The sequence below is a fragment of the Drosophila teissieri genome, chromosome 2R (genome assembly GCF_016746235.2).
Source record: "Drosophila teissieri strain GT53w chromosome 2R, Prin_Dtei_1.1, whole genome shotgun sequence".
NCBI classification, from domain to species: domain Eukaryota; kingdom Metazoa; phylum Arthropoda; class Insecta; order Diptera; family Drosophilidae; genus Drosophila; species Drosophila teissieri.
In genome coordinates, this window is record NC_053030.1 from 11,999,377 (window position 1) to 12,022,730 (window position 23,354).

General features: G+C 43.0%; 1 protein-coding gene across 1 annotated transcript in view; it reads right to left on the minus strand.

Annotated features, from left to right (window-relative positions):
* LOC122614876 (hemicentin-1) overlaps nt 1–11,624 on the minus strand; it is a 126,476-nt gene extending 114,852 nt beyond the window's left edge. The window contains exon 1 of the mRNA XM_043789587.1: nt 10,853–11,624. The gene's annotated coding sequence lies outside the window, so the exon portion shown is untranslated. The remainder of the gene's footprint in view (nt 1–10,852) is intronic.
* Between the last annotated feature and the right edge of the window lie 11,730 nt (nt 11,625–23,354).

Below are 23,354 nucleotides of genomic sequence, written 5' to 3' on the forward strand. Positions count from 1 at the left end.
TAACCAAAACCAAAACCAGAAACCGAAAGCAGTGCCTAGCGAAATGAGACCAACGAGCGAAGAACAAAAATCAGAGTCAAAGTTGAAAATTCAATTTCCCCCAATTCCAATTCCAATTCCAATTCCAGTTGCGCAACAAACTTAATTAAGTGTAGTTGCTGCTCTGCGGCGGAAGGAGCGTCGAAGGACTATCGAATGTTTGGCGCAAAATAGTTGGGCATACTTTCTGGCGCCCCGAAATGATTTAATTGGAAAATTGTTTAGCTAACTAGCTGGCCGGACTGGGCGCCTATCAAAAATGCATGGGCCAAGTTGTGCAGATGCATAGTTTTGTTTCGGGCCACATTGCTAATTGAGCCGAATCGGGCATTAAAAATGCAGCATGCCCCATTTGTGGAGTGGGGGCGAGCGGAACTTAATTAAAACGAAATTTCATCCTAATAGGTCGCTGGGGGAAAAACACATACACACACACACACACGTTGGCCCAATTGGCCCATTAAGCTGGGGGATAACAATGATGCCAATAAGCAACAACTAGTGGGCCCATTTTACATGTGGCCCCAACAAATTATTACAAACCTAATGACCTAATATATAAATTTTGGCCCACAGATCCCTTCCCAAACAATGGAACCATAGAGCCATGGAACCATGCAACCATGGAACCAGCGGGTGTGCCCGACATCCCTTGCTGATAAGACTTTCGGTGGGTGGTTGGGTGGCTGGAGCGTTACATGCAAAATATACACATTATCTGGGCTGAGGGCAAAAAGAATATAAAATCCGGCAAGAAATTGCCCCTAATTTATGAGTGGAAAATGCGAGAATGCCTCCACCTACGCACGCAAAATAAACGGCCCTATTTTCACTGGCTGCTAATATTTTAGCAGGCCAATTTTTCGGCATGTTTTTACCATTGCATTTCCCATTTTTTGCGTTGAACAAATATGGGCAATGGCAATGGCTGGGGATTCAACGGCTTAGCAGTGATACGAGGCAACCGCAAGGGGGATAAACTTTGCATAGTTTAATCCGGAAAAGAGTGAGTTTAAGCAGCACGGCCATGTAGCCGCATGTGGATGTGGATGAGGATACTACGAGTATAGTTTCTGTGTCTGAGTTTTGTATGCACTCAAGTGGTTGCATTCTTAAATTGGATTAAGTGGGTTTTTACCATGGAGACCACTCGGGCATCGTTAGCTTTCGGCAAGATATTGCCGTAGCCGTAGTTGTTTTCCCTTTTCCCTCTTTTATTTACGACCATTCCAGCTCGTTCCAGCTTGGCTTTTCGCTTGAGAAAATTCGAATTTAATTAAAACAAATATTAAAGCACTGTTTTCATTCAACATCAGATAAAGTGCAATTTCAGGCTGAGATGAGATGAGAGGAGAGGAGATGGCCGATACTCATGCGAAGTGTTGTCCCAAAGTGCAAAACAAAGCAAAATATCTTTCTTATTTCAATAAACCCACAGTGCTCAACGCAAGTTCATGAGTGCTCAATTTTATTAAAAAAAAGTTGTACACCACTTGCCAGCTGCATAGTGCAATTAAAAAATAATATAAAGTCCACATGTTTTTAATGGAGATAAATACTCTTAAACTTAAATGTGAAAACAGAACGGCAATTATGAAATTCCTTTTTTTCTCCTCATATACAATATGCTTCAGCCATATGGGCAAAATAATACGAGTGCTAAATTCAAGTAAAGACCATAAGAGTAATCCCTCGTTTGGCCAAAAACAATGTGGCAAGTGCAAAATACGGTTTAGTGCTTTATTTACAATTTGCATTTTCCCAGAGGAGGAGTGCCGGTGCCAGGGGAAAAACAGAAATGTTTAAAAACAATATGCACACAAATTCAAAAATAAATAACCAGTTGGATTGTAGTCGAAGAAATACACTTTGGCAAATTAGAAAATCCCAAGCAAACAACGAGTCCTATTTCTTTTGGGCGTTTGCATCAAATTAAAAACAAATGAATCAGGAAAAGAAGACGTATGGCCAGAGAAAATGTGTCGTTCGTTTTAAAGGGAAAATGGTTATTTTGCAAATGAAATGCGAACCAATGGGCCAATAAGTTTCCCATAAAGTCAGCAGAGTGAACTTAAGCAGCAGCACAGCAAAGGAAGTGACAAAGCAGTCAATCAGCGACATAAATATGAAACCTGAATAGACTGGATGTCAGTTCACCTGTACTCTCGGTTATCAGACTTGGCCTAAACGCGGCTCCTTCGCACAAGAACACGTCGCAACATTGGATACGACATCAACAATAAACAGCAGAGTTGCGGGAAGGCGGAAAAGCGGGAAAGCGGGAAGGGAAACGAATCCTAAAGGACCTCTTCATTCAATCAATAGGAAGGAGTTGGGGGGCGTCGAATAAAAGAACAGAGCAATAAACATTTCATTGAAGACGCAACAAAAAACGCATGGCGCGGCATAAAACAGCATCAAAGGAGCTCTGGGGAAAATCCAGTGGAAAGGGCCAAATGGCCGGGAAACTTGCAGCGTTTATCGGGGTAACACGAGACACTGGGACCGCCAACGCAGTAAAAATGAACCAGAAGTCATAAAAATTGAAAGCTCGCCTGGAGTATCGCCACCAACCCGCAGTGTTGGGGGCGGTGAAAAAGGCCAAAACAACAAGAGAAATATGTATAATAAAGAAAATTGAATATGCCCAAAGGCGGTCAGGGAGCAAAACACAAACAAAACACAGCAAAATACAGCAAAATACAGCAAAACGCAGCCACACGGTCCAGACGCTCACTTTTGTCCCACAAAAACGAGGAAAGCCAAAGAAAATGCTGCCAACCACCCGAAAAACAAACTAAACAAGCGGATTTATCTAGTCGCAGACTCGAATACCCTTTTTATGGTTAATAAATAACTCATAAAAGTATCTTAAAGTACTATACTATATTTTATTCTTTATGACAGCCTTACCATTGATCTGGAATGAAATTGATTTAATAGATTTCTTTAAGATTTCTATTTATTTTGATGCTTGGCAACCAATTTAACCCAGAAGAGCCACATACCCTTGCCTAGAGTGAGTGCCATGAGTTTGCGAATAGCGAAAACCAATTTCAGCTTGGTCTCTAAATGATCCTGCCCCGCCCACTCCCTCGCCCCTGTCCACCTGCCTTTGAGCTGGCTTCGGTTAAAATGTAAATTTTATCTCAACGTTAAATGGCTGGCCATGGATACAGATATAGTGACAGCTAAAGATACAGCCACCGCTTTCGTCGATTGCGAATTTTATGCGACACAAAATCTGTGGCAAACGGCAAGGCTCTGGCTCAATCTGCTTTTTACGGCAAACGCAGACAGCTGGAGAAAAAAAAATAAAAAAAGAAGGGCAAAACTAACGCTAAGCCAATGAAATTTACTTAGTTGGCGACATGCGATCGAAATTGGCTGAAGCCCGAATGGCCGAATGGCCAAGACCATGAAACTGGGTTGCCAAATGAGTTTACAATTTATTGCGGTATCGAGATTTTCTAGTAAACGAAAAGGACATCATGTACCAAATTGTTTCTTGGGAATTTGAGCCAATCAATGGTAGTGCGTATATTAGGGGAATAGGCTTTAGTCTCGGTAACCAATTTACATAGCTCTCTGCCATTGAATTAACCGATTAGCCAGTGCCATCCATTATCACATCACACTATTTATATTTAAATCGGCTCGGAAAGGGGCCATCACTCTAGGGATTCGCTGAGAGATGCTGGAGTCTCTGCGAAATGTATTTATAAACTCATTTGCATACTCCAAAACAAGAGTTCCCTCCACGCAGCCTAAGCTGTTTGCATATGCAAAACTAAGGCAGTGCAAAAATGCGAATACAAGTTGGAAGATATAGCCATCTATATAAATAGCCATGGGGAAAACTGTCGCACGTTTTTCACTCCCATTGTCCCGTTCTCTTCTCGCAGATTTCATTTCGATTCGGTGTCAGGAAAGTGCAGATCTATCTCTGCGTTTTCCCCATCGCTCTTCCCCGCTTTTCCCCAGTTTTCCCCAGTTATCCCCGAGTTCAGTCGGTTCTGAGAAATGCGCCACGTGGCTGGGGAGAAGAATGAAGTCATAAAATTGAATTGGTAATTTTTTGTGTTAAGAGTAGAAATTAAAATAAATTGAATTGCCGCTAAGACGGCCAGAGGAGCAGGATGGAAAATGCAAATGAGTCACATCGATGCGAAAGGAGGCGGAAAAGTAGGCAGCCAAGGATATAGGTTCGCCTGATTTTTCTGCCCCACGAAATGAAAACAAAATAAAATAAAATGGAAAGGAAAGAAAAGGAATCAAGCAACGACCAAAAAAAAATGGAAAGAAAAGAAATGAAAAGAAGCAAAATCGCTTAACAACAAGACCGAAATAAATGCATTGTTGTTGTTGCTCTCACTGTTTTTATTGCCAACATCCCCTGCGCTTTCGTCCTTCGTCCTTTGTCCTTCTCATTGTACATTCCGCTGTTGTTGTTGGTGCCACCGCCGCTGTTATTGTAATAGGATTACTGCATAAATTAAAGTATTTGCCGTGGCATCATCAAATAAGATTTGCAACGCCCCCCCCCACCACTTCACCCACCAGGCTCCCACCAGCACCACCCAGCATCCTAGCACCACCCAGCACCACCCAACTAACGAGCTACAATGCGCGAACATCAGAAATCGCAAGGATAAGTGCGGCGAAAGCGTAGAAAAAAGCAGCAGGACAAAACAGCCAAGTAAATAAATAAGTGTAGGAGCCGAGAGAGAGAGAGGGAGAGAGAAGGCATGATGCCGGCTGACTGACTGGAAAGAGATGGCTGGCGACTGCGAGAAAGAGACGGACGCAGTACAAGTGGCTGTGGGGACACGTAAAAGTAAAGTTTATTGCATAATTTTCGACGGCTTAGTTAAAGTGTAATGTAAACACAAAAGCCGGAAGATGGAAAATGGGAAAATGGAGGCGAAAACAGGAGGCAGATAGCTTGGCGCAAGAAAGCTGGAAAGGTCAAAGGGAGATGAGACAATAAAAGTGCAGATTATAAGAAAATATGTCACTGAAGCTCTTATATTCCCCACCACCTTCCCCTCCCATAAGAAACTCGCAGCTTAAGAAGATTCTTCACGACTGCGTAGGTCCCCAAAAAACAAATTGATTTTATTAATGGTTATGGCTCGTACCACAATAATACTGTCCCCTCATGCAGTGATTTATGTGCTTAACATGCAATTAGAATACCTTAAAGTAATACTACATATTAAAGGAATTACTTTCAAACTTTCTGCACGTGCAACCGCGAATTCTTCATTAAAAACAATGATACCAGAGCCATAGTTCCTATCGAAATAAATAAAATCTGAAGTTTCTGCGCAAAGAGATTTTTAATGGGTTATATCAGCAAACAGCGATTTTATAAAGCCAGATGAGTGAAAATTAATCAAACTACGCCCATCATATTTCACTTCGCAAGTCGCCGGTCCTCTGGGCTCCAAAACATCAGCCGCAAAGTGTATGAAATATTTATCAAAAACCACTGCCCACCTCTGAAGCTCTCAGCGCTGGGAAACATCCGCTCGCAGCCGGGAAACAGCGGCAGCGAAATCACTTTGGAAATTTACAAACTAAACTAAATACGCGAAAGCCGCAAATTTCATTTTGATAAAATTTTAATTTGGCCAAAAGCCCACAGCCCAAAGCCCAAAGCCAAGAGCGCTCGTTAGTGGAAAGGAGAACTCTCGAACCGGAGGCTGTGACCTCGCCGCGCGCGCCTCAATAATTCAAAGATGTTAAGCCGCAAATTGGCATTGGCAGTGGCATTGGGGCCAAAAGTGGGTGGCTTCCTCGTTGGCGGTGGCGGGGGGTTTCCACGGACCCACAGAACCCGCAGCTGGGACTCTCTCCCGGCAGACAGGATACACATCCGCTGGGGAACCCAAAAGGCAGCGACTGAAGGTCTGACACGCACGCATTAAACTCTATTGGGTGCTAATGTTTTTTCATCCCAACCCCAACCCAACCACCCCACCTCCCCCCACGCTTACAGAATTTTCATAAATTCAGCAATGAGCTTGTCGACACACACACTCACACAGACACACGCGCGCAGCCTGCGCCGTGTATGTGTAATAAAAATACGCTAAAATGTTTGTATCACACACATAAACACGCTGCTTATTGCCTACTTCCAGGCGCAAAGAGCACAGATACGCGGCTGCTTGCGAGTGTGTGTGTGTGTGTAGCTGAGTGTGTGTGTGTGCGCTTTTGTGGGTTGAGGGGAAGTGCTTCCGTTGGGCGGGGATGTTGTGCCCGTCGTTTGTTTATTAAAGTGCGAGCTTTAAAAATATTAATTTGCAAATCTATTTGGGTTACGGTATATAAAAACTAAAAAGAATATGCAATTAATATGCGAAAAATATTTGAAATGAATAAGGCTCTTGTACCACAATCCATTTTTTAACTAATTTGACTATGCTTTGACCATAATTTATTGTATTATTGCAAGCCTTTTATAAAATTTCCAATTTCCGATTATATTTTTAAGCTTATTTCAAATCCTTTTGAGCATTAAAGGACTAGATTTTAAGCCAATTCAGGAAAAATTACGCATATGAAAACAGGTCAACTTATATTCAATTTGCGACAGCAGTGTTTATATAAGGTATTTTATTAATTTGTACATGCACATTTGCACCATATTAAATTAAACACTAGATATGAACTTTTAAACCTAGTAACTCCTTAATATCAGGCTTTAAGTTTAAAATTAAAATTAAATTAGTTTTTATCACAAACGTTGAAGATAAAATTACTAGATATTTGCTGAAAAGTTCTGCAGTTGCCCAAAAAGACAGAGTTAGTTGAGGATTAAACTCTTTGCCAAGCATATTTGCCCGCTTGATGTTATTGGAAATTCAAGGAATTTTTAGTGACTTCCTTTCGGGGCGCAGAGTCAGCCAGCTTGCCATAAGACCAGCCACCCAACCTTATCCTTACTCCTGACTCACTCCGTTCCCATTTCCATTTCCATGCCCAGCAGCACCAGCATCTCGGCACATCCCGAATCCATTTGGTATATATGCTTATGCGCGGGCTTATCGGCGCTTCAAGTAAACAGACAGGCAGCTATAAAAATTTGCATTTGACTAATGCCAAATATTCGGGGACGACAACGACAACGACAGCGACAACGACAACGAGGGCTACGAGCGCTATCCGATAAGCTGAAGCATCCTCAGCATTAACCCCCTACTGCCACCCCCTATTCGCCACCCCCTTTAACCCGCGAGTCAACCCTTGCAGACGGCAGCAACAATAACAATGTCTTGGAGGAGATGCCAATGCGTTTACTGATTTTTTGAGTGCGATACGTGCAAAGATTTTCCTTTCTCTGCTTTTTTCCTCTGGGTGTTTTGCGGGGGGTGGGGGTTTTGAATTGGGCGGAGTGAGGTGGGGGGGTGGTATGCTTTTATGCTATTTCCTATTAAGCTATTTGTTGCTGGCTCTCTTTTATCGCTCTTTACTCTCTTCGGCTCTATCTCTTTTCATACCCCACTTCGCCGCTTTGTGAGTTTGCCAAATTTCGTGTATGGCAGTTGCATTGCAAAAGATACTAAAAGCTTACCCCACACTCGCACACACACACACCCCACACACACTCGCACACACACACAGATACTAACGCTCTCATGTCTCGTTTATCGATTTTCTTCACCCCCGATTTTCTGCACCCTGTGTGTGGATTTTTGACATGCCAACGCATTTTAAATTTGCATTTTTTGGCACCCGAACTGGCCAAAATTTTAGCTAAAAGCATTAAGGCCATGGCCTGCCTGCCTGCCAGGGAGCTTAAACTGCAGTTCAACAAACGAAATTGCCAGAATATGCCAACAATAGACTTTGTTTTCGTTAGCAAAATATTGAAAAATATTGCAACGCAAATATTTCAAAATATGTACAAAAAATAATTCAGAAAAATTGCTCAAATTTATGGACGTGTTACTGAGGGGAATATGCATGAGTGCAAAGCAAATGCAGCTATGCAGAATATCTTTAAAGAATATTTGTGCACATACTCGTATGTATAACTTCAGACTTAATAAATAACGAAATGTTGTTAATGAACTTTGTATCTAAAACCGCTGAATAAGTAATTAACTGACTTATTCTTAGTCTAAAAACTACAAAAGAAAACCTAAAAATACAACATAAAAAATAATTACTTATTTTAGTATTTAATGAAACATTATATCACAATCATGCTATTAAGTGGTAATTGCATACTCCACATTCATTTTTAAGCCCTTCAACGTTATCTCCCATCTTTGATGTAAACGTACATGTGTAAGCACATTAAATCTGTTTATCTCATGGGAAACGTGAGTGTTTGGCTTTTGTTAAAATTTAAAAGTTTAGTCGTCTTCTTGAATTCGTGGGACCCAACACACATGAAGTCCCGGCTCTCGGGATTCTTGTTTTAGAAAATTTATGACTCACCATACACAAGAATACACATAAATACTACAATAACTCACTGTCACGAGTTATGAGTTCGTTTGTGCCCGGGACAACCGCAAACCTACGAGATTTGGAAGGTAACTTTTGGCTAAGGCACGTTGATTTATTCAGACTGACGTATTGGTAAACATTTGCGAAGGATCTCGCTGCTGGAGAGCAGAGGTCCTGTTTTCCACATGCCCATGCTAATTAATATTTCTACACTTTGCAATCACACCCCCGGCGAACATTGAAATTGTTTTATGTTTTGAAGCGATCTCATTAAGTCCTGACACGCCCACAATTAAACGAATACTCCCCCGAAGAAACAGAACACAAAAAAAAAGTTTACAAAAATTATTACGAGCTCTTATAATAGATTATGTCAAAACGGAACCAAACCTAGCCTGGAGTCAAGAAAATTCCCTGGAATTAATTTGAAAATACGAAATGCGGAGGGTGGCTGGCAAAATAGCTGTGAATTTGTTGTGTGTCACGTCCAGCCGAGTTTTTCTTTCTTTTCTTTTCTGTTTTTTTTTTTTGCGTTCGGCATGGAAATTTTCTTTATTTTCTCGAAGGCCATTTCTGGCAAATGGCATCTAAGCGACGCATAATGAGGACCCAGACCGACGACTTTGCGACTTTCTGCGGTTGCCCCATGGCCCAAAAAACCAAAAAAACAGAAGAATGAAAACCCAATGGCGAACGTCTTTAAGAGAACGGGAAAATAGGAAAGTATATACACACAATTGATTTAAGCTGCTCGGTTGCGGGCCCTTCTCCTTTGGCTTGAACCGGGCCTAATCCTATTTTTCATTAATCTAATTAAGAATGCGTAGAGAGAGGCATTTTCGGTAGACGAGGCCAATCTAATGAAATTATGGCCAAGACAAAGGGCCGGCATGCAGCTCAGGCATTATCGATTAGCCGAATTGAGGTCAATTAGGCCGAGATGCGGAATTTTTGGCAAGCGCAACTTTCGCCATTATCAAGCTTTAAATTTAATTCCAACGCTTGTGGGGGAATTTAAAGGCTTGGTGCCCTGGATTCTTGGAGCAAAGGTCTTCGAAAAATAAACGGGAAAACAAGAATTCCTCTGGGTAATCTCGCAGCTGAAACCTTGACAGCCAGGAAATATTTAATACCCTCTGCCATATTTAATAATAAAAACCTTTTAGACACTGCGCCAAAAAAGAACGCGAAAGGGCCAGCGGCAGAGAGGTCCTTTGGGGATTCTGCAGGACGAGAAGTGCGATAAATGGGGCCCAGAGATGAGCAGGCAGTGCAGGGAGTGCAGGGCATTCAAAAGTGCACACTAAATGCTCGGGCGCCAGAAAGTATGCTTTCAATTGTGCGCAATTTAGTGCGACAGGACGACAACAAAAGGACCTCTTTTGAGAGGCTACGTATATTTGTATGTGTATGTGCATGTGTTTGTGTGCGCTTGTGTAAGTGCAATTGTGCCAGTGTTAGTGGCCGACTAGGTGCGAACAAACACGTGCGAAAACGGCGCCTAAAACAGGCAGCACAAAAAGGCCAGCGACTGCGGCTCATTGTTTGCCATGCCCTCTGATTCCTGATTTCTGCTGCTCTCTGTTCTCTGCTCTCTGGTCTCTGCTTTCCGCCTTCTGCCCTGTGATTGCGATTATTATGATTATTGTTTACCGGGAGTGGAGCAGAAGCAAAGGCAAATACCATAATAAAAGTTCATAAAGTAAAACGGCCTGCTCTGCTCTGCACAGAAAGAAAGTCTGCCTTAAAAGTTGCACCCTAATGAACATTCTTATAAACATTTTAGGTTAGGCGTTCAGCAAAATATTGAACATTTATCCACTTTAACTGTAAGGAAGGTGCTTCTGGCAAATTGGCGAAACTTTCTCTCGGTGTAGGCGACTTTTCTTCAGCTCCCCTTTAGCCAACAATGCGACATGGCCGCGCTAGTTTTATGTGGCACATAAACATAGCTGCCACTCGCGTTGTTGCACGCTTTTTGGCGCGCAAAAACTTTGCCGCTCGCTCGCTTGCCATTTTATTGCTTGTCTTGCACACACAAACACAAGCACAGGCACACACACAAACGCACACTGGCACACAGCTTTTGTCATTCCATTTCGTTTCGTTCTCGTTCTCGTTTTGTTTTTCGCCCATTTCACCCATTTCGCTTCTTGTGCCAACAACCTGCCACGCCTGAAATATGCTTGCTGCATACTTTTGGGCGCTGGGCATGAAATTAAACGCCAAAAGTATTTCACGATATAAATAATCCTCACTCAGGGAGCTCAGAAATCATGTGCGAAGCAAACATATTCATACATAGAATATATTCCGAGTTTAACGTAGGACAGCAAGCCAAACTAACCTGTTAATTGGGTATCACTTTGCAGAACGCGAATATTTGAATATTTTCCAAATTTATGCGAGACACTTGAGTCTGCTCTTTCGACGGAAATTTAGCACTTTTCTGTCTTGTTTATCTTTTGGCCAATAAAACGGGGCTTACGTTTTTGTTTGGGCTGTGATTACTCTTTCGGCGTTGGCAAATTAATGTTGCGCCTAGTCGACCGGACACGGAAGTAGCTCCGGCGGAAGCGGAAACCGGAAATTGCGCGCACAACAAGCGACCCACCGAAACGCTGGCCACACTCACAGCACTGCACTTCACTTGAGTTCAGGGTTCTGTTGTTGTTTATGTACGCGACACGGAGTGAAACCGCGGAAAATCCAGCCGATTGACAGACAGCGGCACTCGGTGCGTATTTAAAAACGCTTCAAATGCAATAAATAATGATTTTTATTTATATCTGTATTTTGTAATTTTATTTTTATTTAACACACGCACGCACTTCACAGCGCCGCGTAATTAATTATGTTTGCCCAGTGCAGTCGCGTACTTATCATGTCTGCGTAGATTGTTCCAAGTAGATTGCCATTTGTACTTGGGCAGCACTGATCTAACTTAAGCTGAGCCGAGCTTAGCTGGGTTGAGTTGATTCGAGTTGAATTGAGTTGAGGAAAACTTAGAGGGGAAATGCCGGAGACTTTAACGCACGCCGCACGCTCCGCTGCGAAATTCGATTTTCCACCAAATGTACGTACGTATATATATTTTCATTCGCCACGACGCACGTCCGCTGCTGACGACCAACGCTCGCAAACTGAACGGCAGTTCGAGCAGCGAGGATATTTGGGGGATGTGGCATCCACAGCCACAGCATCGGCTGTTATACCCTACTGTTATACGACTTCCCTTCCAGCGAGAGCGTGCTGCCACTTTCTCCGATTCCTCTCTCTCTCCTTACTCTGCTCTCTGCTCTCCTCTCTCTCTCTCTGCTTTGGGCCCTTTTGTTTGGCGGCATTTGTCGGATTCTATCGCAGTTGCCGGCAACGGAGATCCTCCAGAGGAAACTTAACTGCATTTGCTTATAAATTATGTCTTGACTTGGGTGTTAATGTGCACTGAAGCGCTCACAGTGACGGCACAGCAGCATGACAGAGTGCCAATCGGAGCCACTGACGTCCTGGCGGGCCAACAACTACACGCGCACCGAGTGCATGTGTACCTACGACAAGGACACACCTGTTGGGCCACCTGAATGGGCAGGTGAAAGGGTTCTGCGCACGGCGAAGGGCTTTGGGGCAGCAGCCGAAGTGCAGGGCCCATTTAACAGCGTTAATGCATTGCCAAATCAGCAGGATAATAGCCTGAAACAGTCGTATAACTAAACAAGATTGTATATACATATATGTACCTAAGAAAAGATAATAAAATTCAATAAAATCGCACTTAATAACTATGTTAGGAATATAAGGAAAATGAGAAAAGCAATTTATCCGAAAGTTATTTTAATAAAATGGCTGTATGTATATACATAAGAAATCCTTAAGCTGCCAAATATACAATTGTTATCGAGTATTTCATGTTGTTTAATTTTAATTTAAAAGTAGTAAACGATAACTGTCATTTTATAGTAGATAAACAAACAATCTTCAATCTATATATTATATAAAACTTACATACTGGAAAACGGAACATCTTAAATCTGTTTTCCTCTATTTATTTTCAATAGTTTGTATACCTTATCAACTCAATTTTGGGGGGTACTTTAAACTGACTTCCCCATATAAATTTTAATTAAAAATATTTGTTTAGCACCCGCTTCCGGCACTTCATTAGGAAACACTTTAAGAATGCCACACAAAGGAAGCAGCCGAAATCAATTGGTCTGCTGGAAAGTGTTTTCCCTACTCAACCTCACTCGGTTTCTTTTTTGTATATATATAAATATATATATATTTAGGTATAGTATAGTGGAGTACTCCTCCAGTCAATTAGCCGCTTAATTGTTTTTGCAGTAGACTGCTCGGAAAGCCGGCGGTGAAAGAAAGGCGACATAAATCACGTCAATGCAACGCCCAGAATTTACATAAATAATTGCAGGCGAGCGTGGGCAGTCAAGGGACAGAAAGGGGATTGGGAAGCCCATCTGGGATTGGGATTCTGGGCTACGTAGTCAGCCATAGTCTCGCCTAAACATCATTAAAAATATATATCCAATTAAAGGTTTCGAGTGGCTGTCGCCTGGCGTCGCGACAATAGCTAAAACTACACAGAAACTACCCAGTGCGTTCCGAAAATAGTTGCGACTTGCGAAAAATATGTGAAAAATGAGCTGGCCAGAACAATGGGAGCGACAGAGAGGGGGCGAACTGACATTGCTATTGCAGTCACACATTGTCATAACAGTGCTGCTGTTGTTGTTGTTGCTGTGGCTGCTGATGCTGCTATTGTTGCGGTTGCCAGAGGAGCGAGCGAGAGGGAGCGCGGGATTCGAGGGGTTACGGGTTCAGATTTCGGGTTCAACTCCGGGGGTTGATGCTGCTGCTGCCTCTGCTGCTGCATCTGCCTGACAATTGTTGCCACTTAAATGCGATTTTTTCCCTGCGATAATCCCGAGTCCAGAATCCCGAGGAACTGCTGAAAATATAGAGAGTATCTATGAGATTGAAACGCCACGAAAATACCCGTCACACTCGTAGTTTTTGTAGATACTATTATAAATTCCTTACTAATGTGTAGAATATAAAGATATTAATAATACATATATTACTAAGACATCTGGTCGATTGTGAATACTAAAGCAGATATGTTAAAACAAATATTTACTATTCTAAATTCCTAACTAATGTGTAGCATATAACGATATTACTAGAACATCTGGTCGATTGTGAATAATAAGCAAAAAAAAATATTAAAACAATAGTAGATTATACAAGTTATAATACTTATTATCATGCATTTCATATGCTTAATCATACCCCTAGCTTTGTCAGCTCCCAAGAAGTTCTGTTATTGCATCCAATCTATTATATGGTATATGCCCGACCTCCACGCATACCGCGCATAATGGAAAACCCCACTACGCGTACAATTTTCCGCAGAAAATGCAATTTGGTTTGCGTTTTCGCCTTGACAGTGACTTGCAGCGCCAGTGCCAAACCCCAATGACGGAGCTGAAAACTTGGATTTGAAATGAAATTTGCCACGCGTTCGGTTCACATTGCTGTTTGCTCAAGAGTTTATGTTTATCTATCGATGAACTCTGACCCCGGCAGCGGCGCTTATGCATTAAACGTTCTTAAAAGCGCAACTAATAAGGCTGCCAAACTGGCAAGTCATGTGGAAATATGGGAACTATTGCAGCCACTCGATATTGAACTACCCTTTATTGCCATCGCATTCGGGAAAACACCTCAGACAACATCTATCAATGTTTAATTGCCCGGACGGACAGTTGGCAACCCTGAAATCGGTTAAGGGAGCGCTTCTCTTCCGGGTTTTCCCGGCATTTTTCACTCTCTGCGCAGTGCATTTTCCAGTGGGCCAAGAGCGAAGTGCCAATTCTCTTTGCGTTTCATTGAACAACAACAGAAATTTCATTCAAAAAGGCGACAGCCTCAAAGTGCTTGTAGTTAAATAATTTTTATTCTTGTCTTACGGCTTTTGAGTAAAAGTAAATTTTGCAAAATAATTTCCCAAGGAAGGAAAGCTACCAGTGCGAGTGGCAAAAAAGACAGAGAGAGAGAGCGATAGATAGAGAGAAAGAGAGAGAGCGAGAGTGAGGGAATGCTTCAAGGCAACGAACACAAATCAGGGAAAATATAATTTATTATTTCTTGCCTTATCCTTGAGCCGCAGCCAAGGCGCATCGTCTTCTCTCCTTTTCCATGATGTGTTTGTCTTTGGCCCCCGGTCCCTAGTATTCCATAGTCCACAGCCCATAGTCCGTAGTTCGGAGTCCTGAGACCTGAGTTCCGAGTCCTTTCTAAGACCCACCTCCCGCCCATTGGAGCCATTCATTCCCACTCGCCGGTGGATTGCCCACCTCATTCCCATACCATCCACATCCACCTTGTGCTGGGCAAAATTCTATGCTTAACGCCATTTTTGTGTGCGAGACACGATGACGACAAATTTTCAACGTGCAACCTGACACTGAGCTGAGATTTTCCAAATTCCTTGTCTTCACTTGTGCACCACCACCCCCATTTTCCCGCCCCTCCCGCCACCTCCGCCGCTGCATGCATGCAAAACTGCCAAGGACTGCGTCTCTCTCACTCCCCCCCGACTCCATGTCTCTCTGCCTCTGTCTCTCGCTCCGTCTCCAACTGTGACTCCGACATTTGAAAGGATTAGACCAGCTCGTGTGTCGTATGGCGATGACGATGGCGGTGGCAAGTGGGTGGCAAATGGGTGGCAAGTGGGTGGCGGCTGGGACTCGTAACGTAAAAAGTATTTGCACAACTCTCAAGTGGGTCAAATGATTAGGCGGCATGATGAAGTGCCTTGCCACTTGAGCCGCCGCCGCCTCGTCCTTCATCCTTTGCCCCAGTCTCGCCCTACTTTGCCACTGCGCCCATCCAAAAATAAACAGTTTAATGTTTTGAATGAGCAATTGAATTTGATTATGCTCGGGTGTGGGTGCATGGATGTCTCGTATTCCCTCGCATACCTACACCCATCACCCATCACCCACCACCCACCAATCCCCCTTTGCAAATAACTTAAAATGCATTACGTAATGGGGTCTAAGTCAGGGGGCGGCCCAAGGATTCGCCCACATAAACACAGATGGGGGAAGATGGTAAGCGGCTTATGTGAAATAAGACAACACCTCACCTTATCGCATGCTGCGAACTAGGATTGCCAGTAATTTGACTAGTGATGTAATTATGCCGGAGTATGTTATTGCCGGGGATTACCCGTAGAACGCAATATTATGTAGCTTAGGTCAATTCGACCTCCTTGGGTGCCTTTCTTGGCGGATTGATTCCACAACTATATGGGAGGTCGCTTACCATTTGACCTACTCAATATGTGTTCCATTGGGTTAATCTGGTTATATTTTGGTAAAATGTATCTGCTAGTTTTCAGTAAAAAACGACGCCTATTTTATATAGATTCCAATGTTTTAAATTAAGGAATTAGATCAGCAGAAGTGCACACAAAGTATTACAAGTATTGCAGTATATATCGGCAGTATGAAGCGGAATATTACACCTAACCAATTAAAATTTAAATTATAATCCCAAATTATCGCCGGTAAACCTGTGCCCGATAGTATCCCTTCAAAATCCCTGGGCAAAGTCCCAGCATATTTCCACATTCATTACATGACATGAACAACAGGGACAGAAACAAAACAGGAAATTGCTACTTAAATTCAAAGCCAATCTCTGTGTTGGCAAATGTTCCCAAAATAAGCCAAACAGAAAATAAAAGATAAAAGCCGAAGACAATGGCGGCCAAAATATGGCAGGGCCCAGAATAAAATGGAAATGGAGTTGGGGAAGCTGCGACACTGGGAAGCTGGGAAACTGGGAAAAGCTGGGATAGACTGGGAAAAACCGCCCAAGTAGCGACGACATTTAGCGTTTTAAATCAGATTATTCCACAACAACTGTCAATAATGCAAAAGGCGAGGGCAGTGGGAAACCCTCGACGAAAAAGGACCTCTCACCCACCTCGCTAAGCCAGGCCAAATGAGCCTTTTTGCCAACCGCAAAACGAGGCGAGAAAATTGTCACCGAAATGCGACGGCCATCGAATTGTGTAAATCAAAAAAATAATTGTGCCTGATAACAACATCAATAACAATAAGCGCCGCTACCCCGAGCAAAACAAAAATCCAAAAAGTAATCGAGGTGGAGATTCTCGACTATCAGATACCCATTATACAGCTAGTTTAAGTGCCTGAGAGAAAATAATTGAATCTTTTTTGTGAATTTTGGTATGAATTATCACGATGAAATTGATTTAAGCATATTATTAAAATTTAAGAATGTTAATAATACAATTTTTTATACGGACAGACATACGGACTTGGCTAGTGATCCTCAGCTAGTGATTGTGATACGTACTGAATAGGATGGCAAACGCTTCCGGCCTGTTACAAACTTTTCAACGAACCGATATACCCTCTTCTCGACGAGTAAAGGGTATAAAGGAAAAATCAAAATAAAAAGGTGATGCCACCACGAATTGCACACAATAACCATAAAGGATAAGGGATAACGTTGAAAGGGGTTGAGCCTGGAGGGATGGGCGTGGCTGGTCGGGCCCTGTCAAAATACTAGACTCAAAGTCGGGGGTTACCGCATTTCTCGGTTCTCGCTACTCGGTTTCCAAAAACTCTGGGTTGTACGGCGCTGTTACCCCCTCGGCTAATTTATGGCTCACTCTCTTAAAGTTTTGTTCGAATTTCGGGCTCGTAAATCTTTTCAACACATACAAGCCACACAGGGCACTCCATAATACACTCGACTCGGCGAGTTTACTTCACTTTATGGGTAAACCCAACCCCACAAAGCCACCAGAACGCTCTCGACTCTCAGCACTTCAGCGGTGCCTTTATTTACTTCATATTAATATTAAGTTCATTGTGTCAAGATGGCAGCACCGATTTCTTATCATTTTGTTTTCTTTTTTTGGCTTTTTTTTGGCTTGCCGTCCCTTTTTAATTTTAGTCGCGCGCAAGGACAATGGTGGAGCGATGAGAAGGACACTTCTCACTTCCCACTTCCCACTTCTCCGGCTTGTTTGCCGCACCCGGGCCAAAAAGCTTATCTCCTGGCTGCCTGGCATTTACATTCAACGCTTGACAGCTTCCTTGGGGTTTCCTGCTCCTTGCACCTTTCTCATCCCTCCTCAGTCGTCCTCATCCGACCTCATCCTTCGACAGCCACGCTCATCCATTCAAGACGAGTGTGAGAAGAGTCGCCTTTGTGATCCGATATCAGCGCGATTCCCCCATTTAAAGCGTCTTAAAGCCGTGCGCGAGTAATTATCGGCAAATATTTGCCCACGATTTTCATACATCGGATAGCTTTATGTCGCGCAGGAATTGCAACGTAGGACTTTGGTTAAGTTATCAAAGGCTGAGCTCTTCTCTTGTCTGCTCGTGTATATACTCACTTCTCCGAAGCCTTTGTGTTTTCCGAATAATTACGTATTCGCTTTTCGAACTTTTTTCCTTGGTTACTTTCTACTTCCTGCTTTCTTTGCCATCTCAAGAACTTGTTGCGAGCTCTTGAGTACTTCAGCGCATTTTGTTGCAGCAACTTATCATAAGTCGATTTACTTATCAGCTTAGTAGTAATTCCCTTTTTCTCTACTTTAAGACATATTTACACAACGAAACAGCCTAATTGACTCACTTTCAATACACAAGCTAGCTTTAATTCAACGTAAAGATTTCCCTTTGAAACGCGATATCAGTGCGTGTTCTGAAGAATGGAATCGCGCTGACGCCCCTTTTTGAACCCCTTTTCGACACAGTATCACGCAACTCACAAAAGGATTCATTACCGGAAGAAGCAAGTGCGAGTGCCACAAGTGCGATTCAAAATGCTCAAAGTTAATTGCAATGGAGACGTTGACCAACCCTTGGCACTCATTTAGCACCACCTAGAGAGCTCTTATCGAGTCTGTCTCTCTGTCTTCCTGTCATCGATTGGCAACCTGGGTGGTTGGGCACCTGACATCGCGCCAGATGTGCCCACAAAACACACCCGAAGTCATCAGGCAAATAGCTATATATCATAGCTGGCTGATAATGCGACCTGATTAAAGGCTCTACACGAGAGCAAACGCCCCCCGCTGATAGAGACTTAGTCCTTGCAAGTCCTGGGAATCCTGGGGGTGCGCTGCTTGATCTGCTGACTTTCGCTTCCCATTGTGAAAGTCAGGGCTGCCATATTTGCATGCCGCGAGTAACGTGCGCGTCATCATCATAATCATCAGCGTCGCAGTCAGCATCAAAGTAATTGCAGCCACACTCCGCGACAATCCCCAATTGCTCCATTGGAGCGTGCTTGGAAATTATTTCACAATTTTTAATAGCTTCAGCTGGCGCCGTGACTGGGCTAATTTAAGGTTTTGCTACTCGCAAATTCGGGGGCTCTGGTGTTGCTGGATTTGCTGGATTTGCCGGAGACAATCGCACATTTGGGAGCCCTTCATGCCGATGGGGGCCCAGGCACTTGGGGTTAACCTTCGAATGTCTGGCGGTTGAGGGGATTTCCTTGGGTCGTGTGATTGCTAATGAGCTGGGTAGTTTATTACAGGCACTGCTTAAATGCAGGATAATCTCTACTCTGCGAAAATGTTATCTCATGTAAGCCATGATTGTTGTTACCCTGCCTTTGGGCAGCCAATAAAATCTTGTCAAATATTTCAAATGCATATTTAAGAGTTGGTTAGGTAATGAGTCACTCAATCTATAAATAGGTATTTTGGTTTTTCTAAACAGTTTTTTTTAGGTTTTCAAAGTAACTCCCTTTAGCAAAACATTTCCAGCTAATAAAATGACAAAAAAGCCGCTCAAAAAATTGACATTGCTGGACATATCAGTCGAAGGACATACACACCATTCACTTTGGTCCATGGGCATTGGCTGTTCCGGCTAAATTCGAGCAGGAAAAAAGGACCTCCGTTTCCAGCCGACCACATCGAGCAGCAATTTGGAAACTTCAGCTCAACTCGGCGGTTTTGATGGCATTTTATGGCTCCCCCCGAATCCACCGCTCCTTTCGGCGGCTTGCCAACTGTTTTGGGCCATGGCCATTGCACATTGGTAGGAGATATTCTGACATTTTGCTGGCCTTTTGTTTCCACTGGTGCTCTTTAGCCTGTTGTTGTCGCATCAGAGAAAATTGAGTTAATTATCGTGTCGCATAATTAGAAAAGTTAAGGCGACCGGTCGAAGAGAGTATCCCAAGTGTACCCAAGTTGGCCATTGCTATTGCCATTGCCATAGACATTGGCATTGCGTGCGGGTGGAAGCCTTAATTTCACGCTCTTATGCGGAAAACGCATTTCAATTTTCCTAATTCCAGTTAATAACTCAACAAATAAGCCAGAAGGCAAAGAACTTCTAAATGCAAATATTGATAGATACTTTGTTGAGTGTGCCAAGTAACTCAGGCGAACTTCCTCTAAATGATTATTATGGCCAAGACGATGATGGCGAAATGCACGAGCTGTGGCAGTGGCAGCGGCAGCGGCAGTGGGGGCGGGGCAAAATAAGTAGCACGTCTAAATATGAAAAGCACTTGGCGGGCTCGGGGGCTCCGAAGGGGTTAAAAATGATTCAAGTCGCCTTCACTTTGCTGCCAAGCCAAAGACAAACATTCCAAAGGCAACCAGACGGCGCGAAAGAGACGCCGCATGGAGGCACATGGAGCGCTGCTGAAAGAGATGGCGAGATTTGTGGGCGGTGGGCGGTGGGCTATGGGCTGTAAGGGTGGGCGGTGGTAGCAAGGGTTAGTAAGTAACTGGGCTGACTGCCCGGGGGCATAATGACAATTACAGTTACCGCGTGCCACGCAGCCAAAGTGAACTTTTTACTTTGGGTTTAAGCAAATAAATCCGTCCGAAAACGGTTTCCATTCCACCCACGCCTTGCTTCACTCTATCTCATTTTCCCTCTGTGTTTGTTAGACTTGCTTGCTGCACACTGAAAGAAACTGTATACAACAAAATATCAAAGTGAAAGAGTTCTTTGAATAACAGACATACAAAGTTTCACTGCATACTTTTAAGCACCTATAAAGCGCCTAAGATGTTCATTGCATACTTTTGAACACCAGTGTTGCTACATCAAAGTGTATTTATGGATTAATCATTGAATTATTCGTGCAATCACGCTACAAACTGTACAGAACTCAAGCTTCTAAAAAGAGGAGGCATCAAATATGATGGATTTTCTTGCGGTGCAGCTTGGCATCCATGCTCAATGAGACACAAACAAACAAGCGGCAACAGCAGCAGCAACACCATAGAGACCGATGTTGCCCAACCCCTCGGGGCGCGGCTGCCAGAGCCAAGCAATTCAAAAGGGGTGAATAAGCTAAACATGACCCCCAGCGATGCACAGATCCAAAGATCCAGAGACGGAGATCCACAATCCGCAGATAGTGGGGCATGGCGTAGTGGTGCGAAGGCGGTGGAGCAGCGAGAAGGATGCTGCTTTCATGTCTCCTGTGGCGGCCATCGACCACGAAAATAAAGCGTGGCAAATACAAATACAAATAGAAATAAGTCAAAATGTATCCAAGGGAAACACACATTCGCAGCGGAATCGGAAACGGAAGCGAAAGCGGGGAAATGCGTCAGTTCACTATGTGGTATGCTGCATGTTGTATGCTGTATGTTGTATGCTGTATGCTGTATGTGCAGCATCTGCTGATGTTTGCTTAATGAATTGAATCTTCTATTTATATACTTCACTTGTATTTCAACATTATTATTTTTTACCACAAAAGGAAATGCGCGCGGATAGACAGCGAAAAAACAAACAAATGAAACAATTAAAATTAAATGCACCCTTGGGAGCCAAAACGAAAAAAGTCCTTATCGAGGGGTAGAAAAGTTTACAACAGTAGTCTCAACCTGGCAATGCCCTCGGAAAATGAAAAACAATAACGGAGACATTAGAAAGTGGCACAAAAAATTAAGTATTCAATTATATATTATTATGTTAGGAATCGTAAACAAAAGATTTGTAAACGTAACTGATCTGAATGAAAATGAATGAGGAAACGGTAAGAAGAATAGCGAAGAATACTTCTGAAATTAATCATAAATTATTTGGCCATAAAGGAAGTTATCTTTTCTGACCACAAGCCCCGTCTTCTAATGGTCACAAGAAATTGAAATATTCCGTTTTTTATGCTTTTTATGGTTTTGGGACACATGCCATGGCTTTGATCAGATTTGCGTATCCCAAAACATTTACGCTTCGAAATCAAACAATTCATCACGAGGACATGGCACAATAGAACTTTTGTGCGCGCTCCTAAAACCGCAAACCCAAATCATCATCAGAGTTTTATCAAACAACCCATTCATCCCCGACTAAAATACCATTTGATAACCTCAAACAAAAAATGCGGGAATTATAAAAACCAAAGGAAAAAAAAAACGAGACAAGATTGGACAATTGCATTCGCTTTCGATGGAGAATCTGCGGTCGCACGCATAAATCTGTTGCTGTTTTTGATTTCACTCGCCGCGGATAATGAAATTAATCGTCTGTAATGGTTTATTGTGTGCGGCGATGGCGGATTCTGTTTTCTGGCCAGGCCAAAACGGCCCACGACCATGACCAAGCCGGCCAACCAGCCAGCCAACCAAAAATGACCGACGGCCAGATACAAATTCGGTTTGATTGCGCCGTTTTTTGTTCTTCGCCCCGAAAATATATTGAATTGCCATTGAATGTCGCGTTGCCATAAATAAGTCGCTCTAATGGGGCGCGGTCCATGCAATTTTTTGTGATTTAGTGGGGGCTTTTGGGTTCAAAGCTATGCCATCTAGGACCCTCGTCGCCAAGTCGTATATCAATGGATTACTTTAAAATGTCGAACCGACCGACTGTCACGCTTCTAAACTAATAACGCCGAGAGTAATCGGCATAAATCCATGAAAGAAAATCCCATTAATCCGCCCCCAGAGACATCAACATTTTTGATGTTCCTCCCATCGAAGTGGGCGGTGGAAAGAAGAAATAGGAAGAAGAAGGATATTCTCACAGGACACCAGCCACACGTCGAGCCCCTTTGTCTACTGTCTGCGGCTTATAAGCTTCATTCCCCGCCACACACTTCAAATTCAAATTACTACACATTATATAATATCCTGCAGGCTCCCACCACACCACGCCACACCACACGTACTCCGTGATGAAAGGAGGAGTTCCTAGAAAGTGGATGGCAGCAGGACATGTTGGCACAATACGACATAACAACGTGGCCGCAGGGCTAGGAATGTTCCTGCCGCTTGGACTTCAGTCTTACCACGTGGCTTTCCCGTCTCCGTTCCTTCATTTCGACTTGGTAGTTGATTAACAAGACATCATTTGAGTTTAAATACACATAGTAGCCGAGGTGTAGGAGGAACAGTGGGTGTCAAAAGAAATTTCCTTCTGAAATTTTGCACAAAAAAACCCTTACTGACGAGCATTTGTCAAAGGTAATTCAAAACCCTATTAAAAATAAGATTATATATATATGGCTGTGTATAAGTATGCAACAGAATATTTTGAACAGCAGGATTCTTAATAGAATACTTTTAGACATCTTTGTAGACCCATTATGATCTTTGGAGTAATAAAGCTACAATGTATATGAGTTCCTTTTTTTTTTTTGAGAGTACCTATTTTTCAAGTCTTGGCATTGTTTTATCGCAACATGGCTTTGTGCCCATAAAAGTTGGTGGAAAATACTTTCCACAGTTTCTACAGTTTTTACAACGAAAGCGCCACGTAGCATAACTGGCGCACACAACTGTACTTTCACACACA